The sequence below is a fragment of the Candoia aspera genome, chromosome 1 (genome assembly GCF_035149785.1).
Source record: "Candoia aspera isolate rCanAsp1 chromosome 1, rCanAsp1.hap2, whole genome shotgun sequence".
NCBI lineage: Eukaryota > Metazoa > Chordata > Lepidosauria > Squamata > Boidae > Candoia > Candoia aspera.
Window position 1 is genome coordinate 93,956,298 of NC_086153.1, and position 23,726 is coordinate 93,980,023.

Consider the following 23,726-nt stretch of genomic DNA (forward strand, 5'->3'; position numbering starts at 1 on the left):
GTAGATGTGGTGGAACTTAACCATCATATAATAGGAACAAAAGAGTGACAATAAGTGAACAGGTACTTGTATCATAAGTTACAGACTAGACAAAATCAGGGATAGAAAAATACAGAGAAACCATTTAAGGAGAAAAGAGTACAAGAAAATTGCTGAGAAAACTTATATAATCCAGTAGATATTTACAGTATATAACAAAGTATTAATCAGATATGACCCTTCCACTGTTACTGAAGATTTATTTCCAGTGTTCCTCACCAGGCTGGCTAGAGTTCCTGGAAGCTATCGTTCAGCAACAACTGGAGGACCACAGGCTTAAACGTTACTACAAATAGTTCATCGTTCCCAGAACTGGCAAACACTAAGTGGTCCCACAAAGATGGAATTCTAAGAGATGTTGTACTAACCCATCTGGAGAGCACAAAGCTGAAAAACCTGGCTTAGTTCAGCCTCATTAGAAAATATAAGCAAGAGAGAGATAATTGTAATCTGCTTTGGGATAACAACTAAGAAAGATCAACGTTTTAAAGAGAACATTAACATCAAGAATAAATATTCTGAAATATGAACATCTGAGTTCATGTATTGGTAAAATCTAAATTATTTGTTCAATGCAGAGGTCAATGCAGAGGTCATGTGCAAACAAATGAACCTTTGTCAACAGAATGTGAGTCATCCTTTCCAATCTGTCATATTTTGCTTCTGGAAGGATAGTGTTTTTTTGTAACCCAGCAATGTCTCCTAAACTGAAGCAAATCAGGAATGTTTATATACTTTACATGGAAATTTACTTGTCACCTCCTGTTGAGCAGAAGCAACTTTATAAACAATTAATCTTCTCATTTAGCTACTGACACACCAGTGCACCAATGCTTCTGTGAAAACTTTTACATATGTGGTCTCACACTTATTCTTCACTGTGTATGAGGTAATTCTTGCCATTCAACATAAAATTATACCAGTGATGATGCAATTTATGACTGTGAATTTTGCATATCTTCAGTCATGCAGGAAAGAAGAATATTCTGAAAACATTACATGGAAAGATTATACTTTGGTGATTAAAATATTGCTGAATATATAAATAATTATGTGGTGCAATGCAATCTCCCTCTTCTCATATCCAAATAATTTTTTTTTATGTCAGCCTCTCCAAATATAAATAATATAACATTAAATTACAGTTTATATGCTCATTTCCCATATATTTAATCATTTTCCACTTCTGTCCCATTACAAATGATAGAGATGACAATTCTGGAGATAGTTTGGAGACCAGAACCAAGAAATCAAGAAGTGGCCTGTCAGCCCAAATCCTTTGATTGTGCATTTCCAGTGTTAGGCCTCTTATAAATCATACTAAAGTGTTCTCTGTCTTCTAGTATCATCCCTTCTCTTTTTACATCTGACCTTCCAGGTTTGTTGAATGATAATGCTCAGAATTCACAGCAAATATAGTGTTGGCTTACTGGCTAGGTATTTTGGGAATTGTGGTCCCGCTCACCATTACCTCCCCTGGCTGGAATATGTTGATCTATTTTTTCCGTTCCAAAGATAAGGCAGCTGAAAGATACAAACTCAACATTCAGTTGCTCCAGGAAAGGGATTTCCCCCCCTGTGTTTGATGAGTATGTGTATTCTTTGGAAGAATTCACATGTGGGTGCTCATGGGTGTGAATCTACACATAGATTATTTTTGCCCATTAATGAACATATGATGAATCAGTCTTTAAAGACTATGATGCAATATAAAGATATGAAAACTACTATATTAATGACCATGGTAATTGTGTTGGGCAGAGAAAATGGAGCGGATGATTACAAGTTTAAATAGTGTGTGTGTGTGTGTATACACACATACACATACACATATTCATTCATTCATTCACCTAGGCCTTCAGCAAGGGAGAGCAAGATCCTTCACTTCATTGTGCTTGCCATCTTTTATCTTTATTTTTTATCTTTATTGATTTTATTGTAATTTCTTTGATTGTTGTGAACCACCCAGAGTTGTTGGGAGTTGGGTGGCATACAAATTTAATAAATGATAATAATAATAATTATTATTATTATTATTTAGCAGATGACTCAAGGTATTTCATAGAATGTTTACTAAAGATGGTGAGAAACTTCGCAAGGTATAAATGCTACACAAACACAGCAGCTACTATGTGGTCTGTTACAAGGACTGAATGTTTGCCCAAAGATGCAAAAATGGCTCTGTGGAAGAGCATGGAAATTGAGGGTTGGGTATCTCAGGAGAAAAATAAAAGTTGATTCCTGCTGAATGGGGTACTTAAGAAGTGTGTGCAATGAAACAAGAAGAGTTAGTTGAGAATCGATAGATGTTGAGTAAATGTGGATTGGATACAAAAGTGAAAGACCAACAGGAAAGAAGTGTTTTGAGGCAGTTTGGTCATATTGTGTGAATGAATGAATGAGGATCAAATTGCAGAAGAAATATATGAAAGGAGAATGAATGGGTTGAGAGGAAGGGAAGGCAGAAAAAGTCCTGGTTGGGTGGAGGAGATGAGATCCTTAAAAAGAGCAAGATGACAAGTTTAAAGAACAAAAAGCAATGTATGAAGCAATATTTGTATGTACAGAAGCAAGGATACTTTGTAAAAATATAGTGAGTGAAATTGGCATGAAATAGATGTAACTATATTTATTTATCAAATTTCATCACCACCCATCTCCCCTTATATTTCCTTTTCTTCCTTTTTCCTTTATCCTGTCTCTCTAACTTATTTTGCTGTCTATTTCATCCCCCTTTTCTACATTTTGCAGAGTGTTGCTTATCCCAAGAGGAAGTAGAGTGATGGGGATGTGTTTGTTTATTTATTAAACTTACATCCCACAGTAATCTGATGACTCTTGGTGGCTTATATACTGTGTGTGTGTGTGTGTGTTCAAACAAGGAAGAGTGAGCGAAAGGGAATTCTGTTGTTACCAGTGCATGAGAAGGCAGTCCTGGTTTGCACCTCCTTTGCTACAGGAGTCATCATAACCACAACGGGAGCCGTTCTTTTTTCTCAAATATATTAGTAGTATTAGTGTGATTCCAGAGGTCTACTCTTTGAAGAGTGTGGTTTTTTTAATGTTGCTGCTCATTCTTGGGTTTGTTTCTAATAGCAACAGAAAGAATGTGTGAGGGTGTCATAATAATCCTCCATTAAACCTGTAGTATTTAAATTTTAATGCCATAATTCAACAGCTGACAAAAGCCCATTGAAAAGAGAAAAAGAGCTGGTCCCATTTTCTCAGGAGTGATGCTATAGCAACCCAGAATGAATTTGGGGTCAGGGAGCAGGCAGTCTCTCAGCTTTGCTTGTCCTTCCTTGCTCAACAGTCTTACCTAAAGTATCGGTTGATTTATTTTGAGTGGCCCATGCCAGAAATCTTGAAACCAAGAAATATATGAAAAGGAGCAAATATAAAAAATGCAGTTTTAGGACAACTCACCAAAATAATGGTTTTAGAGGGTTTTTTGTTTATCTCTTGCTTTTTTTGCCGGGGGGGGGGGTGTTACTTTCCAGCTAGTGTGATACAAATGTTTTAGAAGGATTAGGGGAACCCATAAAAAATAGGATATGATCTAATCATTGTGGTAAAAGATCTGTGGATTTAGCCTCTAAACTGGAATAGTCCAGATCTGACCTTTTTTGGTTCATTTTTTCCAGAAACGTAGTAAATGGAGTGTGATTTTAGTTGAGCAAAAATAAATACAATCTTAAGATGTCATTATTTTTTAAGAATCCAGCAACTAAGAAAACCTGAGGTCTGTGCTTTTATTTTTTAATTGCCCAAGATACCTTGTTCACTGGTTTGTATGCTGTTTACTATGGCTTTAAATAACTATCTTTAATTTATAGAGTAGTCTTGAAATATTGATGCCAGCCTAGTAGTCCCATCTTTCCTCTTTCAAATGTATAAACTACAGCTGCAAGAATTCTCAGCAAAAGCTGGCTGAGGAATTTTGGGAATTGTCGTCCGTATAACTAAGGATACACTGGTTGAAAAAGGATAAGCTACTTGTTGTAGATCCTGCAAGCACTAGCACTGCATCAACTACAGAACTGGGCTGATATCCAATCCCTAATGCAAAACTATTTTTATATAAATTGAAATAGCTGCCTCTGATTATGGGATACTGAACAAAAAGTGACAGTAGTGTCCTTTCCAAAGCATTACACTTATTGGGTAATGCAAAATTGCTCAAACAGAGGCTTGGATATGAGCTGTCTTTTGGAAGAAACAACCATGTATGGTATGCTGCTTATGATGGCTTAGAATCTGTCAGAAGTAATGCAGTAAGAGCCAAAATCACTTTCTCTGTGATACAGTTGATATATACAGTACATACCCATCACACTCATCCCTTTCAAGCAAACATTATGCAAAGCACAGAAATGCAGTTAGAAATAGTAAGCCAAAAAAGAAATGGTGTGCGATAAGAAAAGGAAATAAATAGCTAAAACCAGTTTATACAAAGAGTTTATACATTAATTATACCATACATTGCCTTTTGTTCTTGAAAGTTCTTTTTGAGGATCTCCATCCATCCACTGTTTTTGGTTTTTCCCTTCTTCTCAACCCATTTGCTTTTCTTTCATATATTTGTTATATATTATTTCTCATTCATTTTCCCTATATAACTAAACCACCTCAATGTTTTTCTTTTGTACTGACACTCACTTTTGTGAGAGATCCACGTTCATTATTGCACACACTTTTTAGTATCCCAATCCCACTGTATTAAATTTATCATTATGAGTATCCTGACAGATCCAACTCTTATTTTTCTTGAAACAAGGTTAGTAGAAGTGCATTCTTAGACATTTTTGCTTCTTTTGACAAACTTTCATTCCTTGCAAAAGACCACATTCTAGCCATCACCTTTGTATTGTCATTTGTACCTCTTAAATTTTCTCCATCCATTTTCCCTTCTTTAGTAACCATTCAACCAAGGTAAATTTACCTCCTTGTTTTAATCTATTCCCATTTGTGTATAACCTGCAACTGTTCACTCTGTTTTCCCTTCAAAAAACAACTTACCCTGGTCTTTGATACATTAGGTTTTGGATCCATATTCCTCAGCGCATCATACAATACATCTAACATTCACTGCAAACCATTCAGGTTATCATTTTTTTACTTCTGTCATATAACCATTCATTGCATTCAGCAATCACATTGATGGAAAGCATCATACAAACCTATTCATGTTATCACACAATTTGAATCAACAAAAATACAATACACTTTGTATCTCACATTCATACATTTTGTTTATTTTATAATCATCATCATCATTATTTATTAAACTTTTATGCCACCTGACTCCAATGAATCATGGAAAAAAATGAAATTGTTTTAATGATATCCCCAGTTTACACAGCCAGGAAGCTCTTGTTTCAAGCATTCTGATAAGGCAGCATTTATCAGAACCCTCCCAATAAATTGCTGTGTTGAGTGAACCCTCAAAAACGTCCACTTGGAAGTTCTGCTGATGGCTAGGCTAGCTGTGCATTTCTGACAAATACATGCTTGAATCCCTATTGATATTAGACGTATACATACCATGGGTTTTTCTCTGATCCAATTTCTGCATAGACTGCTAGTGATATTCAAGGTCCACTTTATAAAAGTTGAGAACTAGACTTGTTTGCCAAGTCCACTCTTCCTATTCTTTGGGGAAGTGCTCCAATGGCAGATCATCCTGTTCACCTGGACTTCTGCCTCCCACTGCTCAAAAGGCTCTTGATTAAACTAAGCTTAAACTTAATCTGGGCAAAAGCCTTTCAGTCTTGTAGAAGGCTTTTTAACAGTCATATTAATTACCTATTAAATCCACCTGGAAAAATAAGGAACATGGTATTTATTAATTGTGAAATTCTGGGGTCAACTTTCCAAAATGAAAGCAAAGGCTTATTTTGTACACATATATCTACTGAACTGCCATTGCCACCATGCTGTTTATAGATTGTTTTACTTTACATTACTTTACATTTTATTTGCAGATGTGAAAAATGGAAAGACAGGTAGGAACACTTACGGGAAGCAAACTGGTATGTTTAGTCACTCTGTGAACTTTAATGAAATCCAATTCCATTTTTATTTTTGCTGTTAGTGTTTGCATCCAGTAATGATCATAACACTGGTTTTTGGTTTTTTGTTTTTAATGAAAGCGTGGCCCCATTTGGCCTGGAGTTCCAAAACCACATTTGAATGACACTGTCTGGTATTTATTCAGTAGACCAGATGGTGAACTTTATTTCCTGGCATTTAATAGTTTATCCATAGATGATAGTCACATAACCTTCGTTTGAATCAAGGTATTATTGAAAATTAGCCAGCATTACTACTTGGAAGTACTGGTTTGCTTTCTGGAGAGACAATAAGCAGTAAATCTAGTTATTAAAACAGAAGTTAAGCCAAATTAGGTGTCATATATGCTCCTTCTTTCCTTCCTTGGGAATAAGTGAGGAATAAGAATGAAGTCTTGCACTACAGTTACTGCCTCTTCAGCTACATTTTCCATATGAATAGAAGCAACCATATTTGACTTGAAAATGGCTAGTAAAGAAAAGTTTAAAATTGTTCCTCTCTCTTATCCTCCTTTTTCAGTTCTAACTAACAACTTATTAATGAATGAATTAATCTCACATCTTTCTAAGGTTGCTTTTGGTTTATTAAAAAATAGAAGAATGATAATGGCACTTTTTTTCATGTCTCCTCCTAATCTTAAAATAGATCATCTGTAATAATAATCAAACTGGAAGCCCTAGCACAGAAAATAAGCTGTGGAAAAACAAAAATACCTGACCTGCCTTTTAGACTGGATCCAATGCTCCAGAAATAAAACTGCCATATCCTAGTTCCAGAACTGACTCAGTCTGTGCTAGGAGAATTGTCTTTGTATTGTTTTAAAAAACAGCCAACCAATTCTCATAAGGTTAGTCTATGGTTTTTTTTAACCCACCTCTAACAAGAAAATAGTCATGGCCAGCCACAATGGTGCATGCAGGGCTCTTTTAATCTCTTTCACCTGAGCAGCCAATCATCAATATGGTTTGCATTTCAGCAGATGTGCAGGACATCTGAGTGCCGCTGTTCAGCATCATAGTTATACAGACACAGTCCCATCCCAAAATGTCAACAGCAGAAGTCTTTCAAATGAACTCTGAGCAGCTGAATTCAGAGATCAGAGTGGGAAAACATGATGATTGCAACTTGAGTAACAATAACATTCTGTCTGTAGTTAATTTTGGCAGGGAGACTATGTTAAAAAGTTTATTATGCTATGTGGTGCCACTCAACACATCAAATCAACACATCTTTCCTTAATGTGCCATGGAAATGGGCCTATTGTTCACTCTTATGCCTACAAAGTGTTGATGTAAGAAGCTGCTTGGCATGTTCTTTCTTTTTTTCTGAAAAGGTGCCATGGATGTTAAAACATTCAAGAGGTTTTCAACAGTAGAACATGATTCTTAGACAGAATCATATGCATAAAGTTTGCTGTAAGAAAAGTTTGAACATCTAAAAATATTTTAGAAAAAGGAAAATCATATAGGAACTTTAAAGAGAATGTGAAGGAAAATAACTTCGTTGGTTAGGATTTTCCGCAACAGATCCAGGAGGTTCCTTAGTGAGAACCTCTGCAGGTAGTGCAAAGTCATATGATGTCTGTCCTGACATCACAGCCTACTTTAGTAATTGCTTCCCAACAACAGCCAAGGAGTGGCACCAGGCAGGAATACTACTGGGGATGTGAGATACTGGGTATGTGAGATTGGCAAGAGCTTCTTACAAAAGAAGTATCCAACTGTTAACAAATTATGGGCTACAAATGGTCTTTAAGTGTTACGGAATACTTGAGGGACCACATTCCTCCAAATGTTATGGGGCAGGGACAAAAAATAAAAATGGTTTTGATTGACTTTTTCCTTGAATGTAACTATAATCACATTACACCAATTCAGTACAGGTAATAAGATTGTTCCCCATTTATTTAATATAATTCAGTAGCACTTTTTCAAGGAGCTTTGGAATCTACTTGCTTCAGGGCTTTGGCTTACAACTATCACTGAAAAATAATGCTTGGAGGAAAATAAGGATATAGATGGTTGTGTGAAGGACTTGAGAGTTTGGCTTTGGTAGTGATGACAAGTTCTTTGGCCAGCATATTAAGAATGCTCAGCCTTGCTTTAACTGGTGGACCTCAGGAATTTAAGAATAAAACCTATCTTGAAAGCCTAAAGTCCACCCACCCCTTATCAGCTGAAGCCTATCACATGAAATATGAGCACTTGTTAAAGCACTGTGTCAAAATTTACACTTCTCTATCCTTATATGTGTCTCAGCCAATGGCAAAGATAGCTGACCTTGTCTGGACTAAGAAACTAAGCATGCTTGACCCTAGTCAGTACTTCAGTGGAAGACCTTTATAAGGTCTGTAAACTAGACTGTGAAGTTATTTTTTAAAAAAACAATTCTGGGAAAAGGCAATAGCAAAGCACTTCTGTCTACATGAATGCAGTCCATAACATCAAGAGGACTTCAGTTTAACTTGAAGAAGACTTTGCTTTTATCCTTATACGTAGATATTTGTGTTTTGTAGTTTATAAGATACCTTGCATTCTTATAATGTTCCTTTTATTTGATTTCTATTTTTAGGATGGACCTTGATAGCAGCTGGTCACCAATTTTACAGAACATACATGTATAGGTTCATTTCCATACAAACTACATAACATACTCCTTCCAGCATTCCTTCACTTTAGCTTCATCTCAAATGATTTCATCACTTTTATCACTCACCCCTTGTTTAACCTTCTTCACTCACTTCCACTTTTTTATTTCCTTCATAATCCCTCTGTATTTTCTCTGCTTAACTACTCATTGCTCTCTTTAACTCTATTCTTGGCAACCATACACATTTTTTCATCCTCATGTTTTGCAGTAATCACTCTCTTATTCACATTATTCTCATCCATAGCCTCTTCCATTTCACCATTTCACCAACCACCCTTTTCCATACTTCCCTTTCCTGTAACTACTTCACACCCTTCTCTGGTACTCTGCAGTGTAATTCTTTTATTTTCACTCTGTTCCAAGCAGCTTCTACATTCTTTTTCTTTGCATCTACTTACACGTGTTCTGCTGGGAGATGAAGGGTGGGGGAATTGCTTGGTGCAGAAGGAAAACATCGTCCCACTTCACCTGGCAACTGCCATCTCTCCTGCCCATCAGCTGTTTAAAAATAAACAGCTTTATTTAGTGTGGGTTTAGTGATCTTCTGAAAGACAGCAAAACCCACGTTTAAGAGTAGCCCATGCAAAAGTGACAGGTGCTGGAAGACCCTCTCCCATTTCATCAGACTAATCATCCAGTGCTGTGGCATTTTTTGGTCACAAAAGTATACTTCTAAAGAATCAACCCCCAAATTATCTTCCCACTGAATGGGGGCATAATCCTTTCAAGCAAAATAAAAAGAATGAACAATTAGATGGTAAACACACTGTGTGATTTCTCAAATCAACTCTCTCACAAATGTTATCAAGGGGTACAAGAACTCTTTTTCAGCCAATACACGTCAGCCCAGCTCCTGACAGCCTCATGAACCACATCATTGATGAAAGGTTGTAGATCATGTCCACAGCCAACATTGTTTCAGGACAAGAGGAAAAACACTAGTTTAAAACTGGAACACCTAATTACAACTTTAACATGCCTCTCTTGTGGGCTAGGAAATATAATGAGTGCCCTTAGTTTTACTATACACATAACACATAGACACAACACGTCTATTTTTCTTTCTTTTATTTCATTCCAGTGGCAGCTGGGTGGTGGGGAGCATGTTTGACCCTAAAAGTCAAGATGGCAATTGTGGCACCGAGATTGAAGTCTTGCCTTGTTTGTATATACATTGATATTGTACGTGCATACAAAGGGACAGGGCTTCCACTGCACTGCCCCGACCACCCTCTTGACTTTTTTGATCCCATTGCAGACACTGCTACTTAATTCAAACTCTTTGCAATTAATTCCTCTTACATTCCAAGCCACAATATTCCATATGTCATGGCTGTAGATACTAATCACTGCTAACTGTCATGGTTTTTATTAATCAAGGCTTTCACATTACACTTTTAGTATAGATGAGGGTACTGGCTTGAATCATACCATTGCCACATGCAGCATTAACTGCTAACTGTAAGGACAGGATGAATCAGTTTTTGCACATTTTGGCCTGTGGGCCATAAGCATAGCCAAAGCCCGGTTTTACCCCAAGCCGGCTCACACTATTCTATCCAAACTAGGATTTTTAATCTAGAGATTGCCTTGCATCCCACCAGCTTGGAGGACTATACAGTGTACTGACACCCACTCAGGATGCATCTCTCAGGACAAATGTTAAAAATACATTCTGAAAAATTGATAGTGGTATTATAGCTCCTTTTATGTAAGAAGGGGCTTTGGTCAGTCAGCTCTCTCTCTTTAAAGCAATGATTGGGGCTAGCAGGAAATTATAAATGGTAGATTGACATGTTTTGGAGGGTTACATTGCACATATACCTTTAAGGGAAGTGCAGCACACCCATGTGTGTCTGGAGGGGTGGGGAAGGTAAAAACATTTAACACTATTTATAAAGCTATACATTTTAGCATGCAAAGCAGAAACATTCCAGGGATTTTGGCTGTGATTCTGGCCTGCAAGGCTGCCAGTTTTCTGTGGGCAATATATTTTTCCTACTGCAGTGAATTCTTTTGAAAAAGGCAAATATGTACATTAAGTTTACATACCTTCTGTGGTTTACATATTCTGTGGCTAAAAATATCTAAGCCCCTTTTAACCCACCTTCAGAATCAGACTTGAAATTTAGATAAAGGCAGAAAACAGTTCTTTAGAGTGGCGCACCCTTCCCCCCATCTTCCTTCCTTCCTTCCTTCCTTCCACACTCCCCTTCTTTCTGTTTTTATCTCAGAAAAAAAAATGGAGAAAGAAATCTTAGACCTCAGGCAGTTGACTTTGAGCTACCATTTTTGTCCCTGTTATAAAGCAATTGCTCCATATGTCTCTATAAAAGGAGAAGCATGCAACATTTGGACAGGGCAAAGAAACACTTATTAAATTCAATTCATGGTTGGGCGAACCTAAAGAAAATATTATTCCTCCACCATTGCAGAGGCAGACATTTGAGGATTGTTGGCAGCTCAGCTTATTTGCTCATACTTTAACACGCTATGCTTCTTAACATAAAGGGATGCAAACAGAATTTAGCTGAATTGGAATGAGAGTGGGTGGCCAGTTAGCCAACCCTCTATTCCCAGGACTCCAGACAGGGGCAAATGAGTAAGGTGTGGAACAAGCTGGAGATTTTCATTGCTTTTGAGCTGGCTTATTTTCAGACAGCCGTGAAAGTAAGTGGAAAGGCATTGATGAACATGGAGCTGGGCTGGAGCAAAATATTTTGGAGTTCTAGGAAAACATTTTGCAGACATTCATCATTAAGTTTATAGTGCTGGCATAAAATTCCACAGTCACTACTGAGGTTCATGTGTTGCTCCTTTAGAAAGGATTTAAGTTACCTAATATTAGCCCTTGATTATAAGCCAATATCCTATACTGTACAGAGAAAACAACACTTTTCCTTTCACAGGATATCATTTCTTATTTATATTGTAGTAGTTTCTCCACTTTCTGAACAAGAGTATTCCCTTGAGAACAGAGCATTCTGCTCCTGTGCTCTGTGGCAGGAAATCAGACTCCTGATTGTGCATCAGGCTCAGGAGCTCTATTTCCAATTAAAGAAGGCAAGTAAAACATTTCTAGGATATTGCAGGTCAGGAAAGGCAGCACAGAAGTGGCTTAAATGCTCAACAAGCAGTGACAACAAAGCAGTCTCCTTGTCTTGCCTAAAGGAGAACAGAAAGGACCATAGACTCGCCCAGATGGAAGTCGAAGGGACAATAAGGAATCCAAAATGCAAAAATGAGTTTGGAAGGACATACCAGTAAGAATAAGATGAAAAATAAAATATGGGTAAAACGAGAAGAAGCAGGAAAATGTCTAGAGATTTGTATGACCATTGGGTGAAAAAACAGTTAAAAGAAAAGGATAAGTGGAAAGTCTTCAAGTAAAGCTGAACAGGGTCAGAGTCACAACAAGGAGACAACAGCAATTCTTCCAACTTTGTTTGCAGGATGCTGTGGACATCACAACTTATTGCCATTGGTAGCAAATGCCAAACTACTAAGCTTGCCAAATCAATATTTCAAGCTTCAGGGACTGATGAGCTTCTGAGCTTCAGACTCTGTATGAACTGGGATAGCATTTTAGAAAGCATCTCCAGTTCAATGTATGGTACCCAGGGATCAACAACAGTCACAATCTGGATTTTTAGAAGTCAGAATACATGATTGACTTTAAAAACTCTTTAATTTTAAGAAGTTTGATGAATGCTCAATTTGATTTCTATATTAGTTTGCACAATAATCATATCCATTTAGCTAGTTCTTGGAGATCCTTAGCTGGAAGGTAATCTGGAAAACTATTGTAGAGTTAGTGTTATTAAACATGATGAATAAGTAAATCAAAGCATAGGTGCTGCATAATATTGATTAATGTGTACACAAGATATTGGCAACCTTTTCAGGCCTCAAACACAATCTCACACAGTGATCAAGGCATACAGAGACACACAAACAAAAATACACACACATACACACACCGATCTCCAAAGATTGCCAGATCTTACATGATTTCAGTAGCCTTAGTCTAAGATCTAATGGAAGAATGCTGAACTCTTTTGAGATCTCAAGTGAATGATCTTTATTTATTATGAAAAATATTTAATTTTGGAGTGCCACAGATTCTTCATGATAGTCCTCTTAGTGCCTGCAAGTGCTATGTTGCTTACTTTAATGTATAATAACCCAAAGGACTGCACACAGGTGAATTAATATTAATTTCAGCTTCTATTTTGGAAAGGGCTTTATTTTTTTATCATCACAATTCCATATGGAATTGCAGCAGAAAGATATCTATCGTTGATTTTTTAATTCAAGAACCTCTAGTAAGCTTCTGAGGAATCCATGGCACTGAGAACTTGAAAAGTTCTGAGTTTTAACAACATTCATTTCTTTTCAAATATAAATGGGCAGGTTCTACCTTTCTTTGAAATATAGTCTTCAAGTTATTCCGGCTACACACAAGTCTTTTCAGATCACTTCTCATGAAATTCTGTTGCCTTCCATGACTTTGGTTCATGTGTATGTCATTTACTATGTATCTTGGATGGTTTTCTTTGTGCTGGTACATACCTTCATGTCCATGTGTTGGCATGGAATTAAAAAAAAATGTTTCAATTATCACCTTCCTCAATCTATTGCCTTCCACATATAGGAAATCCCAAGACAAATGGAGGGGGGAAAGCTGGGGTAGGCTGTTCAATATCATGGTGAACCATAGCTCCGTGAACATCTTTCTAGGCCAGAATAACTTCCCTATGAAATCATTTAAACCTTGATTTCCACCACATGGCTATTGCATACAAAAAATTAGATATTCCACAATGCTTATCTGCTGAATTTAAAGACATGTTTATCTTTATTTTCATGGCTAAGAACCTGAAGTATCTGCACCAATGTTAGATGCTCCCCAAAGGCAAGGTGAAAATATGAGTCAAGATTTCTCACCAGTAGTTGATAGTCCAGTGCCCCTTGTAGTTTCAGTATCCTGTGGCTACATTACTGATCCTACAGTAAAATTGACAGACTTAACAATTTTAATATGTACTCGGCTCTGATTCAGCCAACATGTAAGATTAATTAGGGTCTCATAATTTCATTGAAAGAGACCCAAGCCAACCTTCCCCCTTTCTTTTCACATTCATGTTTTGCCTCTCTTCATTACCTCAGATCAAGGCATGCTTTCAGCCCAAGGTATTTCCATAAGGGGATGGTGATGAGGGAGACCCTTCTATGGTCCGTGGTTTGAGCATGCTCCAAAAGCTGTCAGTTTCAGTCCATTGCAGTTGTGACATACAGAGGGAAGAAAACTGGGGAATATGGCCCACAAGTCATGCATGTCTACTTCATCTTTTCCCAACAACATTTTTGTACAGATTAGAGGGTATTACTTGGACAAGCAGTTTTAGCCAATTAAAACAACCATTGAAATGACTACAAGTATTTTCATTGGCAAAATCTGATCTGTCTCCTTACCGTTTAAATGAAGAAAGATTAATTTGATTTACTGTGAAAAGCTGTATTTCTCATAGGAGCATGTCACTTTTATTTTGGTGCTTCAGACTGACCCATCCATTTCACTGATTGTGCCCCAAAGACTGAAGATCTTGAGGAAGTAAGACACACTTCAAAAATGGGAAGCAATGAACAGTATTTTAATGGGGGACAGGCAACTTGTTAAAACTGATTTTTAGTTCTTGTCAATGAAATATTTAAAGAAACAATGTGTTAAAAGACTTCCTATTCAGTGTCTATATCCCCTCTAAAATCCTATCTTAGTCATTGTTGATTTCTTTAATGTATTTCTAAAACTATCATTCATTAATGAAATTTTAAAAAAAATACCTTTTCTTTCACTGCCAAATATTTTGCATTATGTTCACAATGCAGTTTACTCCTCTAGTGTCATTGCCCTACATTCTTTTTCTTTGCTTTTTTTTTTACTACAAGTACAAGCAATTGATTCTCGTCTTCTTGAGCTATCAAAACAACAGCAAGAGCAACAACAACAACAACATGCCATTGTCATTTTCTTGTACAATAAGATCCTCTGGCAATGAACATACTACCTGGAGATGATGAAAAGTGACAGTGACACTTTCCATCACTTGGGAAATTTGCACTTTAAGAAACATGGACAGGATTTGAGAGGACCATTGTCCTTCCATTTTACACAGAAAAAGCTTTTCTTCTTGCTTTCATCTTTTTTCTCTTCCTTAGTTTTGCACAATATCTGTACTGAGAGGAAGCCCTCTCTCTTAAAGACCTTTTCCCCCATAAAATGGAGGTTACTCTATTCTTAAGCAAATGGAAGTTGTCATCAATCAAGTCTTGGGAAATACCTGAAAGTTGTTGGAGAACTAAACTATGGGTATGATGTAATCTGCCCTGCATGCTTTAAGCTAACTTGCTTATCCTTTAGTATGGTAGAAGTCACTCTCTATCACCTACATTGTAATAAGATTCCATTGTACCCATAACTAGATTTCTGGAGGAATGATAGTTCATTATTTGACTTGGCAATTCATACTGACTTCAGTCAGCATCAATCTATGCCACTGTGCACTTAGTTGATCCAGAATCTTCCCAAAGCATAGGGTTGAGATAACATTCAAAACTGCTGGTTCAGGTTCACATTGAAGTTAGCATTAGCTAAAATTAAACCAAGCCACACGAATTGGGCCTCATTTTAATAAGGAATAAACAATTGTACTCATCAGAGGTAGCTTTATAAATTCCATTGGTAATGCTTGGATTTATTTCCAGAGAAGTATTCTTGTAAGCATGTCCTAGCTGTTCTTATATTCTAACAGTTTCCAGAATGTGGCATCAAAAACAAAACAACATAAATTGCATATCTTAAAGATAAATACGTGTTCTGTTCTATAAGTTTTCATGAACTACAGGCGAATTCATCCCGTGCCTCTAACTTTGTCATGATATTCTTCTCCCAGAATAAACATCTCTGCATCAGATGAAGGGGACCACAGTCCAGGAAAGCTTATGGCTTAAGTGCCACAAAACTCTCTATTGCCTATATAGAAGCTTTTCTGAACTATAGTTCTCTTCATTAGATACAGGGAGTATATGAATGCATTGAAGTTGTTTATATAAATCCTGCGCTGTAATCAGCTTGACCACTTCTGAACTTCCTTTCATCCACAAATATTAATATTTGTTATTTTAGCTTGCTTAACAGCATGAGGCATAATTCTGCTCTATCTTTTAAGAGGAAAACTGAGACATAATCAATTTAGACTAGGCGGTAAACATGTTTGGATTACTTATTTAGCCTGAAGTTGGGGGCACTGATTCAGAAAACAGCCTGATTAGACTCATGTCAAATGGGAGGCTGAATCAATTCAACCTGGGCATGAATTAAAAACAAAGAACAATCCTGGCACTGAAGCTTCATATCTGCCATCCAGTAGAGTGTGAACACAACTGTCTGTCACTTTTCCACTAAGGAGAAACGTTCTAGAAAATGGAGAAAAAAAATGGAAATAATGAATGTTCATTTAGCTTTCAATAGCTAGATAACCATAAAAAAGGTTATAACCTTGAAAAGAGCAGACCAAACTTCTCTGTAACGATTATGCATCATCCGTGGAATCTTCTTGCACCTTAAAATATGTTTAGAGCTTTATAAACTATACGGAATGGAAACTTCTCTCATTGTGATGATTCACAGAGCTTCACCTTGTTTTCTCAAGCTGATGATTAACAATGTTTGTTTTCCCAGGATGAATCTTGATCTTTAGTCAAACTGGAGCACATGGATGGAATTCACAGTGTATAGGCATGGTCTTGTCCATTTTCTCCAATGGTGCGTCTTTATAAAGCAAGCAACTATGTTTAGTTCCATAGCTTATTTAATGGAAGTTATTTCTGACCCATTTCAAAGAAGACTCCATGAGTGGAGTCCTCTCAGTCCCTATGGCTATCCAGAAATAGATTCATTTCCTTTCCTTTAAAAAAATGTGCAAAGAAGTAAAGAAAATAAACTTCAAAGCAAAACGGGGAAGAATTTGAACCCTTCTTGATATGTGTATGTTTTATCTGTATATAAAACAGGAGAAGTTGGAAAACCATTTATCTGATAAAAATATTTAAATGCCTTGTGCAAGTTTTCCCCAAATGTCACCAAACTGTAATAATGATTTCAACCCTTTTCCATTTTGTCAAACCAGCATCAGATCTGAAAAAGCATTCAATTAAAAAAAAATCCTTTTGAATTTTTTTCATTCATTCACTGATGCCGTTGTATTAAGCACTTGCTATAATTCAGATGACTTTATCAAATGCACCAGGACTCTCAGTAATCTCTGAAAGCAGTTTGGATATATTTATAGATAATGCTATTTTAATATTTTAATTATTTAATTGTGCCAGCTATGATCTTTGGTATAAGCTAAAGATAGTAAATAATGTTTGTTGTTGTCTTTTAAAGTCCCTGAAAGTCCTTTAGGCAGAATCAAGCTAGGCTTTACAAAACACTGTAAAAAAAAATCCTCCACCCTTTTGGGTAGATACTTTGTGACGCACAAGGAGCAGTAAATCGTTCTGGATTTGGTCCAGGCCCATCACACTGCACAGAATCCTTAGGGCTATCCTTAATTTGCCAAAATTCACCTCTACAGATGTATAGGAAAGATTAATAAAGAAAGCTTCTGTAAGAATTTAACCCTATGCAATAAAAGGGAGAAAGTGATCAGAGGGTCACATGTGGTCTAGCAGCATTCCTTTCGTGACTTCTAAAGACCTCTGAAGAGGTGGAGCCAAAAGATTAGCCCTCTACTACAATTTAGGCAGTTTGGGGGGTTTAAGCCATTCATATCACCCTTTACAATGCCAAATCTACTCTCAAATAGGCTCTGGGCCTACCAATGGTATCCGAGGAAGGGGTGTGTGTGTCGAAACTTACAAGATGGTTGGTGCAGTGTTCTGATCAAAGTTCCACCCCTTTTGTACATGTGCCAACTTTGCACACATGTACAAAAGGGGGGGTTCAACTGCAATGCACCACCACCCATCTTGGAAATCTTGATAAACACAGCCTGGTGATGCACATGGACCCTGCCCACTTCCCACACAAAGCCTGTTGCAGCCCTCAAGCTCACAAGGTCATGCACCTTTGCTATAGAAGATCAAAGGAAAGATTTTTATTTTGCCAGCATCTTTCCTATAATGTCATTAGAGGTAATGAAAAATATTTATCTAAAAATACCCACAGAAAATATTTCTCATTTTACCAGGAAAATATGATCAGTAAAATTAGAATTAATATTATTCATGATATGCTTTCATTAATATTATTCATTATCCTTGAGTGGTATTTCTATTTAAGGACAAAACTGCATTCCTGCAACTAGTCATAGTCACACTACTTGATACGTCATTTGCAGTTGCAGGTTGCCCTTTGGTTTTTATAGTCTAGCAGCTGCCTCTGATAGCAACTATTCGCAAATACCATGGTACTAAAAAAATCATTTTCTGACCAATAGGCACATTTACAACAACAAAAGCCTTCAGTGTGAAACTGATTAAGGTCTGGTCAGTTTCAGGCAGCAGCTGCCAGACAGCTGGAGGGTTCTAATAGACTAATTAAGGTCCCAGATCTAAGCTTGTTAACTTGCAGTTAGCACTGTTTAGGGATGTACTGTATAGTGGAGAAAAGCAGCTCAGGAAGAGATTGCTTGTTTAGGCAATCTCTCTGTCCTGTGAGGGGGCAAAAAAAAGAGGAAAAAAATAGGTCAGGCACAAGACACTGTACAAGAGAACTTTATCTGAATGAGACGGCAGCAAACCAGTGATCTTTGCAGTCTCTCTCTCTTTCTCTGTCACATGTTCACTTAGTGACCATTTTGCTTAACAACCGAGTCATCAGAACCAATTGCGGTCACTAAAGGAGGACTAACTGTATTTTTGGTCTCTAAGGGTTGCTGATGTGGGGCTATAATCCCTTTCTTTTAGAATTTCAGAGTACTTTTCTGACCATTTCCTTTAACCCTAATCATGAAAAATTGCCTGGATGACAATGGATGATTTTGCCTCTGAACCCTGGGGTAACAGTTGGGGATGGGAAGAGGTGGCAACAGGGTATGGTCAAAAAAGTCAAGATGACAGCTACAATGCTGTGACTGAAGCTCCACCTGTTTTATGTGCGGAGATAAAGTATAAATACTATTGTACCTTTAGTATTAGAAATATCTATGGTATAGAATTTTAGACAGCAAAAACCCTTAAAGAAAAGATCTTTCCCATAATATTTATTAATGGGAGCCACTCTCTCCCACAAAACAAAGATGCAATTTGTATTCACCATTCAGTTTCTCTACCATGTTTACACCTCTGCCAATGAATTTTGTCCTTCTTATCAAACAGCACTGGTGGAAAAGAAGGGCACAGAATTAGTAAAAGATATAGCAAGTTTCACTAATAAAAACTCCTTATTTGTAAAATGTATGAACCACTTTATTCAAAGCTTGGCCCTTTCTCCATAGGCAGACATCCCTGATCTTTTTTGCAGGCTGATAGCTGCATTTTATATTTGAGAACATGTTGTAAATGTGTCCTGGTCTTGCAAAATGGCTGCTTGGGGAGGTTTCTCCACTCACAAAATGGCTGCTGTAGGGTGCAAAGTATCCAGTATCCAGGTGCAAAGTATCAATTTACCAGCACACTATTTGCTGCCCTCAAAGAATAAGCTGTATTATCCCTGCTTACCTTTGTCCTTTTTCTTGGTAACTGTATATATTTCCAAATAAACCATTGGTTAGGTTGCCTGAGGGCCCAAGACATTTTTTGAAGTAAGGATGATGTCGGAGATTAACCTTCTGCTTGACAGCATGTCATCTATTGTGTGTGTGTGTGTGTGAAAATAATTCAGGTGGGTTAGAGAATTGGGAGGGATGAAACAGAGTCAACCATGGCCCAGTTGCTATATTGTGGGTCCTGGATATAGAATATGAGGACCTGAGAATTCTCCACAGATGAGCACCAATGTTTAACATTGTTGGGAACTTACCACAAAGATTTAAGTTTATTTTTGCTTTTCAAGCATCTGGCTTTGGGTTAAAGAAAATAATGTGCAATATCAGGCAGAGAAATTAAGCCACATACATTGCTCTTACTAAGAAAGACAGCAGGGAGTTCCAATGGATACTTTTGATGTCAGAAGAAAATTACTTGTTGGTGAGACAGAAATTATCTCACTTAAATAGTATTTTTTCCTGAGGTATGTTCTCAAAACCAGCAGCTGTTCTTCTAAAAAAAGAGAAAATAAGAGAGATATTTGGCATCCAGATGTTCTTCTCATGTTTCTAACTCATTAGTCCCAGTGGTAAAGAATATCCTTGCAATACACTTTCTGGATAACTTTATTGTTAATCCAGTCATGGGGAAAAGAGAAGGGCAGTATTTTATACATTGAACTTGTTCAATATATTTTTTAAAAGAAAGAAATGTAACTTTAGATGCCACAAGGGGAAAGACCAGGCTACTGAAGTTACTCCAATTCCACATCAAACCAGCTAATTTTAGAACTTTCATTCTCTACATTTCCATAGATTTAGGACTCACATTGCAATTGGTTCATGTTAGCTATAGTTTTCTGAAAGTTTTTGTTGCAAGTACTATTGATGCATAGTTAAGACAGTGCATTTATACTGATGTAAGCAGAATAAATAATCTCGATGTGATCAGTGGGATTTACTCATAAACCTATATAGCCTAAAACTGAACTCACCACACTAAACTCAGCAGACGTTAACTCAGATGTCTGTGAGGAAAGAATGGGAATAAGTGATCAAGTCTGTATCATGACATTGTGATATAAATCGCATCCCTTATGTACTTACATGCAACATTGCAATGCAAATAAGACAGGACGGAGCTTACACGTGATGCCATAGGGTACATTCTCTTATTTTTATCATCACAGCTATCAGTGAATATCTATGGAATTTGCTTCTGAGGAGACATCCATTAGGGCTAATATTTTATGATTGTTGGGTTAATGGCCCTGACTCCATGTCTCCTAGAGTGCTTTCTGACAGACTAGTACAAACCTTATTTCACCTATATAACTAAGCATGTTACAGTATCTATAATGTAAAATATATTATATGGTATACAAAATAAAAGGCAATCTACAATTAAAATGAAATTACTTCTCAATGTAGTGACATAACAAACTCATCTAATTCCAGGGACAGTCTGGTCACTAGAATGAGGCATGAAAACCATTGTCTTTAGCTCCTTTCAAAATTGTATTAACTTAGGCTCTGATCGAAGGGCCAAAGTGAGTGAAAACTAACACTAGGCACCTAAAAGTCTGAAGACAGTCTATCACAATATAAGACAAGGGAATGTGAGCTGGGCCAAGTTACTTTAGAGGGCTAGGAAATCTTAATTTCACTATCTCTTGACTTTTTTCCCATGAAAGCCTGAATACTAGCTAGAAATAGAGACAGCATACCCTTAACCTTTCATTTTCATTCACCACAGAGACCCAACCCAGTATTGTTTTGACTTCTCACAACTACCATTTAAGGTAATATTTTATCATTCTCCAGGCAAACTTAATCTTTGGAAGGGAAAGATAAGAACAGAATGATTTTTCCAACTCTGTCTTCCCAGGCAGTTGAGCAGTGTAAGCTATTTAACGGACTACCTTTAACAGCCAAATAAAGGGAGGTGATACCATTGCATCTTGGGTTTTTTTCTGTCTAACAAAAAGAAATTCTCTGATCCAGAAACCACTGAGAAATTTCCTCAGTTAGGATCAGAAGGAGAAATGAAATAGCAACCCATTTTGTTCATAAACATTTTGCTGTTTCACTTTTTCTTACTTATTTAACTGGCGATGGGGTGGGGAAAATATCTTTGTGCTTTAGTTTCTGTAATGCCCGTTCTGGGCAGTTAGACTGCACATGCATGTGCGCGCACACACACACACACACACAGAGTATGTTTTGCATTTGGTTGTATTATGGAGGTTTTAAATTTTTTTTTATCCTATTTAGGTTTTTTTCTTCTCTTTGTTAATGTGTGTTTTATATAGTTTCCTCATAAAAAGGTTTTTGGTTTTTTAATCTTAGCCTTGACCCATGGAAATATTGGCCGGGGGGGGGGGAGGGTGCTATCTGTTGTTTCCATATGTCCACATTTTGAGTATTCTCCTAGAATGTTACAGCCTGAGAGGAGACAGATTTTTTAATAAATTAGGGGATTTAAAATCTCATGTTTTTGTTTTGTGTATGTGTGTTTTAAACAAGAAACTTATATTCTTCACCGGAAGAATAGTTTCTTATAGAGGAGATAAAGAGACAAAACAGAGACAATCTTTAGTGAGAACTAGCTTGGTGTAGTGGTTAAGGCACCAGGCCAGAAACCAGGAGGCTGTGAGTTCCAGTCCCCCCGTAGGCATGAAAGCCAGCTGAGTGACCCTGGGCCAGTCCCTCTCTCTCAGCCCTGGAAGCAGGCAAAGGCAAACCACTTCTGAAATCTTGCCAAGAAAACTTCAGGGGCTTGTCCAGGTAGCCACCAGAAGCCAAGAAAGACTTAAAGAAAAAAAAAATGTTGCAGGTAGATTAATAAGTCTTCTAAATTTGTGGTGGAAGTAATTCAGAATTTAATACTTTTTAAAACATTAGTGATTAAATGTTGCAGTAAAAGCATAGTGCTTATTAATTACCATGCTCCCACTAGAAATCACACAGCTGTTTTACAAATAGATTTTGTGCTTGTTTTTACTAGCTGTTGATTGCAGTATCAAGTATTTTTATCAAGTTTTAGACCTCTTGTTGGATCATAATACTGGTTCAAGTAAACCATACTTTAATTCATGGAAAGTGGTGCTAACCTATCTACTAGAATTTAGTTTGATAGATATATGAGACTTTCAAGTCCATCTCAGTGTCAGTATACTGTACTTTTTACTCTATTCCTCATCAAGACTCAGTCCTGACTAGATTATTTTTTTAGTTTCTTGTTCCTTATAGAACTGCAATACTGGTTCATTTGTAATTTTTGAGCAGGCCTGTGTTATACTATCAATTTTTCTTTTAAAAAGAAACATTCTAATATTTCAAAATGGTATTTAAACACATCATTATTACAAGACTTCTATTTTATCAGTTAGATGAAAAAAAGTTTCAAGAATTGTTTGATACAAATAGACTTTCAGTGAATTTAGGGAATGTATGGGACTCATTTGAAGCATTTCTTTGTGGTTGCATGATTGCTTTTGCTACTTGGAAAAGGAAGAAATCAAAGTTGGAATGTGAAAAGTTGGAAAATATGGTTAAGCAATTCTTGAATAATTATGCAAGACAACATTCACAGACTCATATAATTTTTTTTATGTTTGTTAAAATGGAGTTTAATCATCTTTATGCACTTGACACTGAACATTAAAACTTGACTGTATTAAGCAAGACTTTTTAGAGCAAGGGAAAAAAAACTGGTAAACTATTGGCTTCCAGATTGAAACATTCTTGGCAAACTAACTTATTCCTTAAGTATTTACAGGGTTACGTACCCTGCAGATCAATGCCAGCATTGGGAGTAGTGGCAGGAGAAGTGGCACTTTGCTCACTGATTCTCCAATTCCATGGACCACCTCTATGTGATAAGAAAACTGGTGGGTACAGTCAGACAGACCAACTTGAAAGAACCAGACTTTCCCATTTCTAAGAGTAGAATGGTCCTGGGAAACAGTGCCCAGGGACCAGAGGGCAAGGAGGTTGACCAAGGCAGTCAAAGCAGCCAACAGAAACTGGGAAGATCCTATCTCTGACCACATCATCATCACCATCACAGACAAAGCATCATCAATCACATAAAGAGGAAGGCTGATGTTGAGTTGGGAGGCAAAGTCACTTAGTGATAATTTTAAAACCAGATCAGATAATGATAACTTTAGGCTGCCTCTGGGCTGGGGATAAGACAGGTAATATCTTGAG